Below are 19,441 nucleotides of genomic sequence, written 5' to 3'. Positions count from 1 at the left end.
TTTTAAAATACTCATTTTTAACAGGGAAGCAATGTGCTAGATGTTGAAGATTGTAACATAGATAGTTTTCTTTGCAGAGACACTGATGTTTTTACAACTTAGCTCACAGGCCTACGTGGAAGATAGAGAGCCTATCTCCCTTTGAAAAACGTAAGTTGCCCAAAGTATTCCTTTTAAAATGAAACTCAATTCTCTGAGGGAAAGAATGTGCTATATGCTCCTGATTCTGACTCAAGTGGTTTCTTTTGAGATACATGAGTTCCTTTAACTCTGCTGAAAGGGCCTATTTGGAACAAACAGCCTATCTCCACCTTGAATTTCAAAGATGCAGGAAGTACTGCTTTCAAAAACTTACTGGTTTTTACACGGGTAAACAATGAAGTACATGGCGAAGTTTGTAATCTAGTTGGTTTTCGTTTAGTGCTCCATGTGTTTCTTGAACTCATCTGAATAGGCCCATTTGGAACAAAGAGAGCCTACGTTCACTTTGAAAAATGTAATTTATAGGAAGTACTCCTATCAATAATTAACTCTCTTCTCAGAGGTATACTAGGTCCTAGATTCTATAGCTTGTATCACAGATAGTTTACAGTCAAGAGATGAATGTGTTTCTTCAACTTGCCTGAATAGGCCTATTTCAAAAAAAAGAGCTGATTTTCCCTTTGAAAAACCTAAGTCACAGGAAGTATTCCTTCAAAAACCAGCTCAATTCTCGCAGTGAAACAAGCTCCTAGATGCTGCAGTTTTGAACATAGATGGTTTTCTTTGGACAGATACATGTCTTTGTTCACCTCAGCTGAATAGACCTATTTGTTACAAAGAGAGCCTCTCTCCACCTTGAAAAACCTAAGTTGCCAAAGTGTTCATTTTCTATGTACTGAATACTCAGAGGGAAACAATGTGCTACATGTTGCAGCTTCTAGCATTGATGGCTTTCTGGAGATATAAATCTGTTTCTTCACATCAGCTGAATGGTCTTATTTGAAAAAAGGTAAACTTATCTCAACCTTGAAACATACGTTGCTGGAAAGTAGGACGTTCAGGAACATACTCCACTGTCACAGGGAAATAATGTGCTAGAAGCTCCTGCTTCTACTACAGATGATTTCCTTTCTAGAGATACATGTGTTTCTTCCAATTAGCTGAAAAGACCTAATTGAAAAAAGCGAGATTTCTCCACCTTCAAAATTCTCACTGGCAGAGAGTATTTCTTAGGAAAATTAACTACTCTCCATCAGAGAAACAACAGCAAGATACTGAAGCTTGTCACACAGACAGTTTTCTTTTCTTTGGAGAGATTTCTTTGCTCTTTCAACTCAGGTTCGTAGGCCTAGTTGGAACACAGAAAGCCAATCTCCACATTGAAAAACCTACGTTCCCATATGTATTCCTTTGAAAAACGAAATCCATTTTCATCAGAAAACAATGTACGAGATGCTGAGCTTCTACAATACATGGTTCTCTTGGAGAGATAAATGTGTTGCTTCAACTCAGCTGAATTTGCCTCTTTGGAACAATGTGATGTCATGTGAACCTTGGAAAACGTCCGTCGCGGGAAGTAGTCCTTGCAAAACCGTACTCAATTTTCTCAGGAGACAATGGGCTAGATGCTCCTATTTCTGAAACAGACGGTTTTCTTTCAAGTTATGCATGTGTTTCTTTAAATTAGCTGGCTAGGCCTATTTTGAACAAAGAGATTTTATCTCCATATTGAGAAACTGAAGTTGCTCTAGGTATTTCATTGACAAACTACACTCAATCTGACAAGGAAACAATGTGTTAGATATTCCTTCTGGTAACATAGATGGTTTTCTTCGGAGAGAAACACGTGTTTGTTCAAATCAGCTGAAAAGGCCTCCATGATACAAAGGGAGCCTATCTCCATCCTGAAAAACCTAAGTTGCAAGAAGTATTCCTTTTAAATCTACTGACTACTCACATGGAAACAATATGCTAGATGCTGCAGCTTGTAGTTAGACGGTTTTCTTTGGAGACACACATGTGTTTCTTCACCTCAGCTGAATTGACCTGTTTGGAACCAAGAGAGTCTACCTCCACCTTGAAAATCCTAACTTGCAGGAAGTATTTCTTTGAAAAAACTGGCAAAAGTCTCCCAGGGTGACAATGTTCTTATTCTCCAGGGTCAAACAGAGATGGTTTTCTTTCAGGAGATACATGTGTTCCTTTAAGTCATATAGAAAGGCCTATTTTGTAACAAAGAGCCCATATCCACATTGAATGACCTATGTTGCAGGAGGAATTCCTTTCCAAATCTATCTCGGTTCTCACAGGGAAGCAATGTGCTAGATGTTGCTGCTTGTGACATATAATGTTTCTTGGGAGAGATCCCTTTGTCTTCAACTCAGCTGAACAGGCCAACGTAGAAAAAAGGGAGCCTATCTCCACCGTGAGAAACCATGCTGCAGGAAGTATTCCAATCAAAAACAAACTTATCTCACAGGGAAACAATGTGCTACCATTCCTGCTTCCAACAGAGATGGTGTTCTTTCGAGAGGTATGTGTGTTTCTTGAAATCTGCGGAATAGGCCTATTGGAAACAAAGTGAGCCTATGTCTACATTGAAAGACCTAAACTGCCTGAAGTACTCCTTTCAAATAGTAACTCAGCTCTCTCACAGAATCAATGTGCTACATGCTGCAGCGTCTAATCTAGATGGTTTCCTTTTAGAGATACATGTGTTTCTTCAATTCACCTGATTGTGTGTATTGGGAACAAAGTGAGCCAACCCACCCTTGGAAAACGTAAGTTGCAGGAAGTCTTTCTTTGACAAACTTACTAAATTCTCACAGGGAAACAATGCCCGAATATTCCTGCTTCCAACAGAGATGGCTTTCTTTGGAGAGATATATGTGTTTCTTCAAATGTGCTGAATAGGCCTACTTGGAACAAAGTGTGCCTATCTCTACATTGAAAATCCTCAGTTGCCCGAAGTACTCCTTTCAAGTACTAATTCAGATCTCACAGAGAAACCATGTGCTACATGCTGCAGCTTCTAATCCCGATGGTTTCCTTTTAGAAATACATGTGTTTCTTCAATTCACATGAAGGTGTGTATTGGGAACAAAGTGAGTCAACCCAACCTTGGAAAACGTAAATTGCAGGAAGTATTCCCTTGCAAAACCTATTCAATTCGAAGTTGGAAACAATATGGGGGATGCTCCTTCTTCCACAGAGATGTTTTCTTTGAGAGACACACGTGTTTCTTCAAGTTAGCTGGACAGGCCTATTTGCTTACTGACTGTAACATATAAGATTTCTTTGGAGAGATACATGTGTTTCTTCAATGCAGCTGAAAAATGCCAATGTGGAAATAAGGGAGCCTCTCTCCACCATGAAGCACCCTGTTGCAGGAAGTATTCCATTTACAAACAAACACAATCTCCCAGGGAGACAATGTGCTATTACTCATGCTTCCAGCAGAGATGGTTTTTTTGGAGAAATATATGTGTTTCTTCAAATCTGCTGAACAGGCCTATTAGGAACAAAGAGAGCCTATGTCTACATTGAAAAAGCTAAATTGCCTGAAGTACTCCTTTCAAATATTAACTCAGCTGTCACAGGGAAACAATGAGCTGCACGGTACAGCTTCTAACATAGATGGTTTCCTTTTAGAGGTACGTGTGTTTCTTCAACTCACCTGCCTGTGTCTATCTGGAAAAAAGTGAGCCTATCCCAACCTTGAAAACCCTAAGCTGTAGGAAGTATTCCTATGCAAAGCCTTCTCAATTCTTACTGGGATACAATGTGGTGGATTCTCCTGCTTCTCACACAGATGTTTTCTGTCAAAAGACACATGTGTTTGTTCAAATTAGCCGGGGAGGCCTATTTGGAACAAACAACCCTTTGTTCCCCTTGCAAATTCTGAATGGTGGGAAGAAATTCTTTTAAAATACTCATTTTTAACAGGGAAGCAATGTGCTAGATGTTGAAGATTGTAACATAGATAGTTTTCTTTGCAGAGACACTGATGTTTTTACAACTTAGCTCACAGGCCTACGTGGAAGATAGAGAGCCTATCTCCCTTTGAAAAACGTAAGTTGCCCAAAGTATTCCTTTTAAAATGAAACTCAATTCTCTGAGGGAAAGAATGTGCTATATGCTCCTGATTCTGACTCAAGTGGTTTCTTTTGAGATACATGAGTTCCTTTAACTCTGCTGAAAGGGCCTATTTGGAACAAACAGCCTATCTCCACCTTGAATTTCAAAGATGCAGGAAGTACTGCTTTCAAAAACTTACTGGTTTTTACACGGGTAAACAATGAAGTACATGGCGAAGTTTGTAATCTAGTTGGTTTTCGTTAGTGCTCCATGTGTTTCTTGAACTCATTTGAATAGGCCCATTTGGAACAAAGAGAGCCTACGTTCACTTTGAAAAATGTAATTTATAGGAAGTACTCCTATCAATAATTAACTCTCTTCTCAGAGGTATACTAGGTCCTAGATTCTATAGCTTGTATCACAGATAGTTTACTGTCAAGAGATAAATGTGTTTCTTCAACTTGCCTGAATAGGCCTATTTCAAAAAAAAGAGCTGATTTTCCCTTTGAAAAACCTAAGTCACAGGAAGTATTCCTTCAAAAACCAGCTCAATTCTCGCAGTGAAACAAGCTCCTAGATGCTGCAGTTTTGAACATAGATGGTTTTCTTTGGACAGATACATGTCTTTGTTCACCTCAGCTGAATAGACCTATTTGTTACAAAGAGAGCCTCTCTCCACCTTGAAAAACCTAAGTTGCCAAAGTGTTCATTTTCTATGTACTGAATACTCAGAGGGAAACAATGTGCTACATGTTGCAGCTTCTAGCATTGATGGTTTTCTGGAGATATAAATCTGTTTCTTCACATCAGCTGAATGGTCTTATTTGAAAAAAGGTAAACTTATCTCAACCTTGAAACATACGTTGCTGGAAAGTAGGACGTTCAGGAACATACTCCACTGTCACAGGGAAATAATGTGCTAGAAGCTCCTGCTTCTACTACAGATGATTTCCTTTCTAGAGATACATGTGTTTCTTCCAATTAGCTGAAAAGACCTAATTGAAAAAAGCGAGATTTCTCCACCTTCAAAATTCTCACTGGCAGAGAGTATTTCTTAGGAAAATTAACTACTCTCCATCAGAGAAACAACAGCAAGATACTGAAGCTTGTCACACAGACAGTTTTCTTTTCTTTGGAGAGATTTCTTTGCTCTTTCAACTCAGGTTCGTAGGCCTAGTTGGAACACAGAAAGCCAATCTCCACATTGAAAAACCTACGTTCCCATATGTATTCCTTTGAAAAACGAAATCCATTTTCATCAGAAAACAATGTACGAGATGCTGAGCTTCTACAATACATGGTTCTCTTGGAGAGATAAATGTGTTGCTTCAACTCAGCTGAATTTGCCTCTTTGGAACAATGTGATGTCATGTGAACCTTGGAAAACGTCCGTCGCGGGAAGTAGTCCTTGCAAAACCGTACTCAATTTTCTCAGGAGACAATGGGCTAGATGCTCCTATTTCTGAAACAGACGGTTTTCTTTCAAGTTATGCATGTGTTTCTTTAAATTAGCTGGCTAGGCCTATTTTGAACAAAGAGATTTTATCTCCATATTGAGAAACTGAAGTTGCTCTAGGTATTTCATTGACAAACTACACTCAATCTGACAAGGAAACAATGTGTTAGATATTCCTTCTGGTAACATAGATGGTTTTCTTCGGAGAGAAACACGTGTTTGTTCAAATCAGCTGAAAAGGCCTCCATGATACAAAGGGAGCCTATCTCCATCCTGAAAAACCGAAGTTGCAAGAAGTATTCCTTTTAAATCTACTGACTACTCACATGGAAACAATATGCTAGATGCTGCAGCTTGTAGTTAGACGGTTTTCTTTGGAGAGACACATGTGTTTCTTCACCTCAGCTGAATTGACCTGTTTGGAACCAAGAGAGTCTACCTCCACCTTGAAAATCCTAACTTGCAGGAAGTATTTCTTTGAAAAAACTGGCAAAAGTCTCCCAGGGTGACAATGTTCTTATTCTCCAGGGTCAAACAGAGATGGTTTTCTTTCAGGAGATACATGTGTTCCTTTAAGTCATATAGAAAGGCCTATTTTGTAACAAAGAGCCCATATCCACATTGAATGACCTATGTTGCAGGAGGTATTCCTTTCCAAATCTATCTCGGTTCTCACAGGGAAGCAATGTGCTAGATGTTGCTGCTTGTAACATATAATGTTTCTTGGGAGAGATCCCTTTGTCTTCAACTCAGCTGAACAGGCCAACGTAGAAAAAAGGGAGCCTATCTCCACCGTGAGAAACCATGCTGCAGGAAGTATTCCAATCAAAAACAAACTTATCTCACAGGGAAACAATGTGCTACCATTCCTGCTTCCAACAGAGATGGTGTTCTTTCGAGAGGTATGTGTGTTTCTTGAAATCTGCGGAATAGGCCTATTGGAAACAAAGTGAGCCTATGTCTACATTGAAAGACCTAAACTGCCTGAAGTACTCCTTTCAAATAGTAACTCAGCTCTCTCACAGAATCAATGTGCTACATGCTGCAGCGTCTAATCTAGATGGTTTCCTTTTAGAGATACATGTGTTTCTTCAATTCACCTGATTGTGTGTATTGGGAACAAAGTGAGCCAACCCACCCTTGGAAAACGTAAGTTGCAGGAAGTCTTTCTTTGACAAACTTACTAAATTCTCACAGGGAAACAATGCCCGAATATTCCTGCTTCCAACAGAGATGGCTTTCTTTGGAGAGATATATGTGTTTCTTCAAATGTGCTGAATAGGCCTACTTGGAACAAAGTGTGCCTATCTCTACATTGAAAATCCTCAGTTGCCCGAAGTACTCCTTTCAAGTACTAACTCAGATCTCACAGAGAAACCATGTGCTACATGCTGCAGCTTCTAATCCCGATGGTTTCCTTTTAGAAATACATGTGTTTCTTCAATTCACATGAAGGTGTGTATTGGGAACAAAGTGAGTCAACCCAACCTTGGAAAACGTAAATTGCAGGAAGTATTCCCTTGCAAAACCTATTCAATTCGAAGTTGGAAACAATATGGGGGATGCTCCTTCTTCCACAGAGATGTTTTCTTTGAGAGACACACGTGTTTCTTCAAGTTAGCTGGACAGGCCTATTTGCTTACTGACTGTAACATATAAGATTTCTTTGGAGAGATACATGTGTTTCTTCAATGCAGCTGAAAAATGCCAATGTGGAAATAAGGGAGCCTCTCTCCACCATGAAGCACCCTGTTGCAGGAAGTATTCCATTTACAAACAAACACAATCTCCCAGGGAGACAATGTGCTATTACTCATGCTTCCAGCAGAGATGGTTTTTTTGGAGAAATATATGTGTTTCTTCAAATCTGCTGAACAGGCCTATTAGGAACAAAGAGAGCCTATGTCTACATTGAAAAAGCTAAATTGCCTGAAGTACTCCTTTCAAATATTAACTCAGCTGTCACAGGGAAACAATGAGCTGCACGGTACAGCTTCTAACATAGATGGTTTCCTTTTAGAGGTACGTGTGTTTCTTCAACTCACCTGCCTGTGTCTATCTGGAAAAAAGTGAGCCTATCCCAACCTTGAAAACCCTAAGCTGTAGGAAGTATTCCTATGCAAAGCCTTCTCAATTCTTACTGGGATACAATGTGGTGGATTCTCCTGCTTCTCACACAGATGTTTTCTGTCAAAAGACACATGTGTTTGTTCAAATTAGCCGGGGAGGCCTATTTGGAACAAACAACCCTTTGTTCCCCTTGCAAATTCTGAATGGTGGGAAGAAATTCTTTTAAAATACTCATTTTTAACAGGGAAGCAATGTGCTAGATGTTGAAGATTGTAACATAGATAGTTTTCTTTGCAGAGACACTGATGTTTTTACAACTTAGCTCACAGGCCTACGTGGAAGATAGAGAGCCTATCTCCCTTTGAAAAACGTAAGTTGCCCAAAGTATTCCTTTTAAAATGAAACTCAATTCTCTGAGGGAAAGAATGTGCTATATGCTCCTGATTCTGACTCAAGTGGTTTCTTTTGAGATACATGAGTTCCTTTAACTGTGCTGAAAGGGCCTATTTGGAACAAACAGCCTATCTCCACCTTGAATTTCAAAGATGCAGGAAGTACTGCTTTCAAAAACTTACTGGTTTTTACACGGGTAAACAATGAAGTACATGGCGAAGTTTGTAATCTAGTTGGTTTTCGTTTAGTGCTCCATGTGTTTCTTGAACTCATCTGAATAGGCCCATTTGGAACAAAGAGAGCCTACGTTCACTTTGAAAAATGTAATTTATAGGAAGTACTCCTATCAATAATTAACTCTCTTCTCAGAGGTATACTAGGTCCTAGATTCTATAGCTTGTATCACAGATAGTTTACTGTCAAGAGATAAATGTGTTTCTTCAACTTGCCTGAATAGGCCTATTTCAAAAAAAAGAGCTGATTTTCCCTTTGAAAAACCTAAGTCACAGGAAGTATTCCTTCAAAAACCAGCTCAATTCTCGCAGTGAAACAAGCTCCTAGATGCTGCAGTTTTGAACATAGATGGTTTTCTTTGGACAGATACATGTCTTTGTTCACCTCAGCTGAATAGACCTATTTGTTACAAAGAGAGCCTCTCTCCACCTTGAAAAACCTAAGTTGCCAAAGTGTTCATTTTCTATGTACTGAATACTCAGAGGGAAACAATGTGCTACATGTTGCAGCTTCTAGCATTGATGGTTTTCTGGAGATATAAATCTGTTTCTTCACATCAGCTGAATGGTCTTATTTGAAAAAAGGTAAACTTATCTCAACCTTGAAACATACGTTGCTGGAAAGTAGGACGTTCAGGAACATACTCCACTGTCACAGGGAAATAATGTGCTAGAAGCTCCTGCTTCTACTACAGATGATTTCCTTTCTAGAGATACATGTGTTTCTTCCAATTAGCTGAAAAGACCTAATTGAAAAAAGCGAGATTTCTCCACCTTCAAAATTCTCACTGGCAGAGAGTATTTCTTAGGAAAATTAACTACTCTCCATCAGAGAAACAACAGCAAGATACTGAAGCTTGTCACACAGACAGTTTTCTTTTCTTTGGAGAGATTTCTTTGCTCTTTCAACTCAGGTTCGTAGGCCTAGTTGGAACACAGAAAGCCAATCTCCACATTGAAAAACCTACGTTCCCATATGTATTCCTTTGAAAAACGAAATCCATTTTCATCAGAAAACAATGTACGAGATGCTGAGCTTCTACAATACATGGTTCTCTTGGAGAGATAAATGTGTTGCTTCAACTCAGCTGAATTTGCCTCTTTGGAACAATGTGATGTCATGTGAACCTTGGAAAACGTCCGTCGCGGGAAGTAGTCCTTGCAAAACCGTACTCAATTTTCTCAGGAGACAATGGGCTAGATGCTCCTATTTCTGAAACAGACGGTTTTCTTTCAAGTTATGCATGTGTTTCTTTAAATTAGCTGGCTAGGCCTATTTTGAACAAAGAGATTTTATCTCCATATTGAGAAACTGAAGTTGCTCTAGGTATTTCATTGACAAACTACACTCAATCTGACAAGGAAACAATGTGTTAGATATTCCTTCTGGTAACATAGATGGTTTTCTTCGGAGAGAAACACGTGTTTGTTCAAATCAGCTGAAAAGGCCTCCATGATACAAAGGGAGCCTATCTCCATCCTGAAAAACCGAAGTTGCAAGAAGTATTCCTTTTAAATCTACTGACTACTCACATGGAAACAATATGCTAGATGCTGCAGCTTGTAGTTAGACGGTTTTCTTTGGAGAGACACATGTGTTTCTTCACCTCAGCTGAATTGACCTGTTTGGAACCAAGAGAGTCTACCTCCACCTTGAAAATCCTAACTTGCAGGAAGTATTTCTTTGAAAAAACTGGCAAAAGTCTCCCAGGGTGACAATGTTCTTATTCTCCAGGGTCAAACAGAGATGGTTTTCTTTCAGGAGATACATGTGTTCCTTTAAGTCATATAGAAAGGCCTATTTTGTAACAAAGAGCCCATATCCACATTGAATGACCTATGTTGCAGGAGGTATTCCTTTCCAAATCTATCTCGGTTCTCACAGGGAAGCAATGTGCTAGATGTTGCTGCTTGTAACATATAATGTTTCTTGGGAGAGATCCCTTTGTCTTCAACTCAGCTGAACAGGCCAACGTAGAAAAAAGGGAGCCTATCTCCACCGTGAGAAACCATGCTGCAGGAAGTATTCCAATCAAAAACAAACTTATCTCACAGGGAAACAATGTGCTACCATTCCTGCTTCCAACAGAGATGGTGTTCTTTCGAGAGGTATGTGTGTTTCTTGAAATCTGCGGAATAGGCCTATTGGAAACAAAGTGAGCCTATGTCTACATTGAAAGACCTAAACTGCCTGAAGTACTCCTTTCAAATAGTAACTCAGCTCTCTCACAGAATCAATGTGCTACATGCTGCAGCGTCTAATCTAGATGGTTTCCTTTTAGAGATACATGTGTTTCTTCAATTCACCTGATTGTGTGTATTGGGAACAAAGTGAGCCAACCCACCCTTGGAAAACGTAAGTTGCAGGAAGTCTTTCTTTGACAAACTTACTAAATTCTCACAGGGAAACAATGCCCGAATATTCCTGCTTCCAACAGAGATGGCTTTCTTTGGAGAGATATATGTGTTTCTTCAAATGTGCTGAATAGGCCTACTTGGAACAAAGTGTGCCTATCTCTACATTGAAAATCCTCAGTTGCCCGAAGTACTCCTTTCAAGTACTAACTCAGATCTCACAGAGAAACCATGTGCTACATGCTGCAGCTTCTAATCCCGATGGTTTCCTTTTAGAAATACATGTGTTTCTTCAATTCACATGAAGGTGTGTATTGGGAACAAAGTGAGTCAACCCAACCTTGGAAAACGTAAATTGCAGGAAGTATTCCCTTGCAAAACCTATTCAATTCGAAGTTGGAAACAATATGGGGGATGCTCCTTCTTCCACAGAGATGTTTTCTTTGAGAGACACACGTGTTTCTTCAAGTTAGCTGGACAGGCCTATTTGCTTACTGACTGTAACATATAAGATTTCTTTGGAGAGATACATGTGTTTCTTCAATGCAGCTGAAAAATGCCAATGTGGAAATAAGGGAGCCTCTCTCCACCATGAAGCACCCTGTTGCAGGAAGTATTCCATTTACAAACAAACACAATCTCCCAGGGAGACAATGTGCTATTACTCATGCTTCCAGCAGAGATGGTTTTTTTGGAGAAATATATGTGTTTCTTCAAATCTGCTGAACAGGCCTATTAGGAACAAAGAGAGCCTATGTCTACATTGAAAAAGCTAAATTGCCTGAAGTACTCCTTTCAAATATTAACTCAGCTGTCACAGGGAAACAATGAGCTGCACGGTACAGCTTCTAACATAGATGGTTTCCTTTTAGAGGTACGTGTGTTTCTTCAACTCACCTGCCTGTGTCTATCTGGAAAAAAGTGAGCCTATCCCAACCTTGAAAACCCTAAGCTGTAGGAAGTATTCCTATGCAAAGCCTTCTCAATTCTTACTGGGATACAATGTGGTGGATTCTCCTGCTTCTCACACAGATGTTTTCTGTCAAAAGACACATGTGTTTGTTCAAATTAGCCGGGGAGGCCTATTTGGAACAAACAACCCTTTGTTCCCCTTGCAAATTCTGAATGGTGGGAAGAAATTCTTTTAAAATACTCATTTTTAACAGGGAAGCAATGTGCTAGATGTTGAAGATTGTAACATAGATAGTTTTCTTTGCAGAGACACTGATGTTTTTACAACTTAGCTCACAGGCCTACGTGGAAGATAGAGAGCCTATCTCCCTTTGAAAAACGTAAGTTGCCCAAAGTATTCCTTTTAAAATGAAACTCAATTCTCTGAGGGAAAGAATGTGCTATATGCTCCTGATTCTGACTCAAGTGGTTTCTTTTGAGATACATGAGTTCCTTTAACTCTGCTGAAAGGGCCTATTTGGAACAAACAGCCTATCTCCACCTTGAATTTCAAAGATGCAGGAAGTACTGCTTTCAAAAACTTACTGGTTTTTACACGGGTAAACAATGAAGTACATGGCGAAGTTTGTAATCTAGTTGGTTTTCGTTTAGTGCTCCATGTGTTTCTTGAACTCATCTGAATAGGCCCATTTGGAACAAAGAGAGCCTACGTTCACTTTGAAAAATGTAATTTATAGGAAGTACTCCTATCAATAATTAACTCTCTTCTCAGAGGTATACTAGGTCCTAGATTCTATAGCTTGTATCACAGATAGTTTACTGTCAAGAGATAAATGTGTTTCTTCAACTTGCCTGAATAGGCCTATTTCAAAAAAAAGAGCTGATTTTCCCTTTGAAAAACCTAAGTCACAGGAAGTATTCCTTCAAAAACCAGCTCAATTCTCGCAGTGAAACAAGCTCCTAGATGCTGCAGTTTTGAACATAGATGGTTTTCTTTGGACAGATACATGTCTTTGTTCACCTCAGCTGAATAGACCTATTTGTTACAAAGAGAGCCTCTCTCCACCTTGAAAAACCTAAGTTGCCAAAGTGTTCATTTTCTATGTACTGAATACTCAGAGGGAAACAATGTGCTACATGTTGCAGCTTCTAGCATTGATGGTTTTCTGGAGATATAAATCTGTTTCTTCACATCAGCTGAATGGTCTTATTTGAAAAAAGGTAAACTTATCTCAACCTTGAAACATACGTTGCTGGAAAGTAGGACGTTCAGGAACATACTCCACTGTCACAGGGAAATAATGTGCTAGAAGCTCCTGCTTCTACTACAGATGATTTCCTTTCTAGAGATACATGTGTTTCTTCCAATTAGCTGAAAAGACCTAATTGAAAAAAGCGAGATTTCTCCACCTTCAAAATTCTCACTGGCAGAGAGTATTTCTTAGGAAAATTAACTACTCTCCATCAGAGAAACAACAGCAAGATACTGAAGCTTGTCACACAGACAGTTTTCTTTTCTTTGGAGAGATTTCTTTGCTCTTTCAACTCAGGTTCGTAGGCCTAGTTGGAACACAGAAAGCCAATCTCCACATTGAAAAACCTACGTTCCCATATGTATTCCTTTGAAAAACGAAATCCATTTTCATCAGAAAACAATGTACGAGATGCTGAGCTTCTACAATACATGGTTCTCTTGGAGAGATAAATGTGTTGCTTCAACTCAGCTGAATTTGCCTCTTTGGAACAATGTGATCTCATGTGAACCTTGGAAAACGTCCGTCGCGGGAAGTAGTCCTTGCAAAACCGTACTCAATTTTCTCAGGAGACAATGGGCTAGATGTTCCTATTTCTGAAACAGACGGTTTTCTTTCAAGTTATGCATGTGTTTCTTTAAATTAGCTGGCTAGGCCTATTTTGAACAAAGAGATTTTATGTCCATATTGAGAAACTGAAGTTGCTCTAGGTATTTCATTGACAAACTACACTCAATCTGACAAGGAAACAATGTGTTAGATATTCCTTCTGGTAACATAGATGGTTTTCTTCGGAGAGAAACACGTGTTTGTTCAAATCAGCTGAAAAGGCCTCCATGATACAAAGGGAGCCTATCTCCATCCTGAAAAACCGAAGTTGCAAGAAGTATTCCTTTTAAATCTACTGACTACTCACATGGAAACAATATGCTAGATGCTGCAGCTTGTAGTTAGACGGTTTTCTTTGGAGAGACACATGTGTTTCTTCACCTCAGCTGAATTGACCTGTTTGGAACCAAGAGAGTCTACCTCCACCTTGAAAATCCTAACTTGCAGGAAGTATTTCTTTGAAAAAACTGGCAAAAGTCTCCCAGGGTGACAATGTTCTTATTCTCCAGGGTCAAACAGAGATGGTTTTCTTTCAGGAGATACATGTGTTCCTTTAAGTCATATAGAAAGGCCTATTTTGTAACAAAGAGCCCATATCCACATTGAATGACCTATGTTGCAGGAGGTATTCCTTTCCAAATCTATCTCGGTTCTCACAGGGAAGCAATGTGCTAGATGTTGCTGCTTGTAACATATAATGTTTCTTGGGAGAGATCCCTTTGTCTTCAACTCAGCTGAACAGGCCAACGTAGAAAAAAGGGAGCCTATCTCCACCGTGAGAAACCATGCTGCAGGAAGTATTCCAATCAAAAACAAACTTATCTCACAGGGAAACAATGTGCTACCATTCCTGCTTCCAACAGAGATGGTGTTCTTTCGAGAGGTATGTGTGTTTCTTGAAATCTGCGGAATAGGCCTATTGGAAACAAAGTGAGCCTATGTCTACATTGAAAGACCTAAACTGCCTGAAGTACTCCTTTCAAATAGTAACTCAGCTCTCTCACAGAATCAATGTGCTACATGCTGCAGCGTCTAATCTAGATGGTTTCCTTTTAGAGATACATGTGTTTCTTCAATTCACCTGATTGTGTGTATTGGGAACAAAGTGAGCCAACCCACCCTTGGAAAACGTAAGTTGCAGGAAGTCTTTCTTTGACAAACTTACTAAATTCTCACAGGGAAACAATGCCCGAATATTCCTGCTTCCAACAGAGATGGCTTTCTTTGGAGAGATATATGTGTTTCTTCAAATGTGCTGAATAGGCCTACTTGGAACAAAGTGTGCCTATCTCTACATTGAAAATCCTCAGTTGCCCGAAGTACTCCTTTCAAGTACTAACTCAGATCTCACAGAGAAACCATGTGCTACATGCTGCAGCTTCTAATCCCGATGGTTTCCTTTTAGAAATACATGTGTTTCTTCAATTCACATGAAGGTGTGTATTGGGAACAAAGTGAGTCAACCCAACCTTGGAAAACGTAAATTGCAGGAAGTATTCCCTTGCAAAACCTATTCAATTCGAAGTTGGAAACAATATGGGGGATGCTCCTTCTTCCACAGAGATGTTTTCTTTGAGAGACACACGTGTTTCTTCAAGTTAGCTGGACAGGCCTATTTGCTTACTGACTGTAACATATAAGATTTCTTTGGAGAGATACATGTGTTTCTTCAATGCAGCTGAAAAATGCCAATGTGGAAATAAGGGAGCCTCTCTCCACCATGAAGCACCCTGTTGAAGGAAGTATTCCATTTACAAACAAACACAATCTCCCAGGGAGACAATGTGCTATTACTCATGCTTCCAGCAGAGATGGTTTTTTTGGAGAAATATATGTGTTTCTTCAAATCTGCTGAACAGGCCTATTAGGAACAAAGAGAGCCTATGTCTACATTGAAAAAGCTAAATTGCCTGAAGTACTCCTTTCAAATATTAACTCAGCTGTCACAGGGAAACAATGAGCTGCACGGTGCAGCTTGTAACATAGATGGTTTCCTTTTAGAGGTACGTGTGTTTCTTCAACTCACCTGCCTGTGTCTATCTGGAAAAAAGTGAGCCTATCCCAACCTTGAAAACCCTAAGCTGTAGGAAGTATTCCTATGCAAAGCCTTCTCAATTCTTACTGGGATACAATGTGGTGGATTCTCCTGCTTCTCACACAGATGTTTTCTGTCAAAAGACACATGTGTTTGTTCAAATTAGCCGGGGAGGCCTATTTGGAACAAACAACCCTTTGTTCCCCTTGCAAATTCTGAATGGTGGGAAGAAATTCTTTTAAAATACTCATTTTTAACAGGGAAGCAATGTGCTAGATGTTGAAGATTGTAACATAGATAGTTTTCTTTGCAGAGACACTGATGTTTTTACAACTTAGCTCACAGGCCTACGTGGAAGATAGAGAGCCTATCTCCCTTTGAAAAACGTAAGTTGCCCAAAGTATTCCTTTTAAAATGAAACTCAATTCTCTGAGGGAAAGAATGTGCTATATGCTCCTGATTCTGACTCAAGTGGTTTCTTTTGAGATACATGAGTTCCTTTAACTCTGCTGAAAGGGCCTATTTGGAACAAACAGCCTATCTCCACCTTGAATTTCAAAGATGCAGGAAGTACTGCTTTCAAAAACTTACTGGTTTTTACACGGGTAAACAATGAAGTACATGGCGAAGTTTGTAATCTAGTTGGTTTTCGTTTAGTGCTCCATGTGTTTCTTGAACTCATCTGAATAGGCCCATTTGGAACAAAGAGAGCCTACGTTCACTTTGAAAAATGTAATTTATAGGAAGTACTCCTATCAATAATTAACTCTCTTCTCAGAGGTATACTAGGTCCTAGATTCTATAGCTTGTATCACAGATAGTTTACAGTCAAGAGATGAATGTGTTTCTTCAACTTGCCTGAATAGGCCTATTTCAAAAAAAAGAGCTGATTTTCCCTTTGAAAAACCTAAGTCACAGGAAGTATTCCTTCAAAAACCAGCTCAATTCTCGCAGTGAAACAAGCTCCTAGATGCTGCAGTTTTGAACATAGATGGTTTTCTTTGGACAGATACATGTCTTTGTTCACCTCAGCTGAATAGACCTATTTGTTACAAAGAGAGCCTCTCTCCACCTTGAAAAACCTAAGTTGCCAAAGTGTTCATTTTCTATGTACTGAATACTCAGAGGGAAACAATGTGCTACATGTTGCAGCTTCTAGCATTGATGGCTTTCTGGAGATATAAATCTGTTTCTTCACATCAGCTGAATGGTCTTATTTGAAAAAAGGTAAACTTATCTCAACCTTGAAACATACGTTGCTGGAAAGTAGGACGTTCAGGAACATACTCCACTGTCACAGGGAAATAATGTGCTAGAAGCTCCTGCTTCTACTACAGATGATTTCCTTTCTAGAGATACATGTGTTTCTTCCAATTAGCTGAAAAGACCTAATTGAAAAAAGCGAGATTTCTCCACCTTCAAAATTCTCACTGGCAGAGAGTATTTCTTAGGAAAATTAACTACTCTCCATCAGAGAAACAACAGCAAGATACTGAAGCTTGTCACACAGACAGTTTTCTTTTCTTTGGAGAGATTTCTTTGCTCTTTCAACTCAGGTTCGTAGGCCTAGTTGGAACACAGAAAGCCAATCTCCACATTGAAAAACCTACGTTCCCATATGTATTCCTTTGAAAAACGAAATCCATTTTCATCAGAAAACAATGTACGAGATGCTGAGCTTCTACAATACATGGTTCTCTTGGAGAGATAAATGTGTTGCTTCAACTCAGCTGAATTTGCCTCTTTGGAACAATGTGATCTCATGTGAACCTTGGAAAACGTCCGTCGCGGGAAGTAGTCCTTGCAAAACCGTACTCAATTTTCTCAGGAGACAATGGGCTAGATGCTCCTATTTCTGAAACAGACGGTTTTCTTTCAAGTTATGCATGTGTTTCTTTAAATTAGCTGGCTAGGCCTATTTTGAACAAAGAGATTTTATCTCCATATTGAGAAACTGAAGTTGCTCTAGGTATTTCATTGACAAACTACACTCAATCTGACAAGGAAACAATGTGTTAGATATTCCTTCTGGTAACATAGATGGTTTTCTTCGGAGAGAAACACGTGTTTGTTCAAATCAGCTGAAAAGGCCTCCATGATACAAAGGGAGCCTATCTCCATCCTGAAAAACCTAAGTTGCAAGAAGTATTCCTTTTAAATCTACTGACTACTCACATGGAAACAATATGCTAGATGCTGCAGCTTGTAGTTAGACGGTTTTCTTTGGAGACACACATGTGTTTCTTCACCTCAGCTGAATTGACCTGTTTGGAACCAAGAGAGTCTACCTCCACCTTGAAAATCCTAACTTGCAGGAAGTATTTCTTTGAAAAAACTGGCAAAAGTCTCCCAGGGTGACAATGTTCTTATTCTCCAGGGTCAAACAGAGATGGTTTTCTTTCAGGAGATACATGTGTTCCTTTAAGTCATATAGAAAGGCCTATTTTGTAACAAAGAGCCCATATCCACATTGAATGACCTATGTTGCAGGAGGAATTCCTTTCCAAATCTATCTCGGTTCTCACAGGGAAGCAATGTGCTAGATGTTGCTGCTTGTGACATATAATGTTTCTTGGGAGAGATCCCTTTGTCTTCAACTCAGCTGAACAGGCCAACGTAGAAAAAAGGGAGCCTATCTCCACCGTGAGAAACCATGCTGCAGGAAGTATTCCAATCAAAAACAAAGTTATCTCACAGGGAAACAATGTGCTACCATTCCTGCTTCCAACAGAGATGGTGTTCTTTCGAGAGGTATGTGTGTTTCTTGAAATCTGCGGAATAGGCCTATTGGAAACAAAGTGAGCCTATGTCTACATTGAAAGACCTAAACTGCCTGAAGTACTCCTTTCAAATAGTAACTCAGCTCTCTCACAGAATCAATGTGCTACATGCTGCAGCGTCTAATCTAGATGGTTTCCTTTTAGAGATACATGTGTTTCTTCAATTCACCTGATTGTGTGTATTGGGAACAAAGTGAGCCAACCCACCCTTGGAAAACGTAAGTTGCAGGAAGTCTTTCTTTGACAAACTTACTAAATTCTCACAGGGAAACAATGCCCGAATATTCCTGCTTCCAACAGAGATGGCTTTCTTTGGAGAGATATATGTGTTTCTTCAAATGTGCTGAATAGGCCTACTTGGAACAAAGTGTGCCTATCTCTACATTGAAAATCCTCAGTTGCCCGAAGTACTCCTTTCAAGTACTAACTCAGATCTCACAGAGAAACCATGTGCTACATGCTGCAGCTTCTAATCCCGATGGTTTCCTTTTAGAAATACATGTGTTTCTTCAATTCACATGAAGGTGTGTATTGGGAACAAAGTGAGTCAACCCAACCTTGGAAAACGTAAATTGCAGGAAGTATTCCCTTGCAAAACCTATTCAATTCGAAGTTGGAAACAATATGGGGGATGCTCCTTCTTCCACAGAGATGTTTTCTTTGAGAGACACACGTGTTTCTTCAAGTTAGCTGGACAGGCCTATTTGCTTACTGACTGTAACATATAAGATTTCTTTGGAGAGATACATGTGTTTCTTCAATGCAGCTGAAAAATGCCAATGTGGAAATAAGGGAGCCTCTCTCCACCATGAAGCACCCTGTTGCAGGAAGTATTCCATTTACAAACAAACACAATCTCCCAGGGAGACAATGTGCTATTACTCATGCTTCCAGCAGAGATGGTTTTTTTGGAGAAATATATGTGTTTCTTCAAATCTGCTGAACAGGCCTATTAGGAACAAAGAGAGCCTATGTCTACATTGAAAAAGCTAAATTGCCTGAAGTACTCCTTTCAAATATTAACTCAGCTGTCACAGGGAAACAATGAGCTGCACGGTACAGCTTCTAACATAGATGGTTTCCTTTTAGAGGTACGTGTGTTTCTTCAACTCACCTGCCTGTGTCTATCTGGAAAAAAGTGAGCCTATCCCAACCTTGAAAACCCTAAGCTGTAGGAAGTATTCCTATGCAAAGCCTTCTCAATTCTTACTGGGATACAATGTGGTGGATTCTCCTGCTTCTCACACAGATGTTTTCTGTCAAAAGACACATGTGTTTGTTCAAAT

This window comes from Castor canadensis, chromosome 17 (genome assembly GCF_047511655.1).
Source record: "Castor canadensis chromosome 17, mCasCan1.hap1v2, whole genome shotgun sequence".
Classification (NCBI taxonomy): domain Eukaryota; kingdom Metazoa; phylum Chordata; class Mammalia; order Rodentia; family Castoridae; genus Castor; species Castor canadensis.
Note: the sequence above shows the minus strand (reverse complement) of the source record.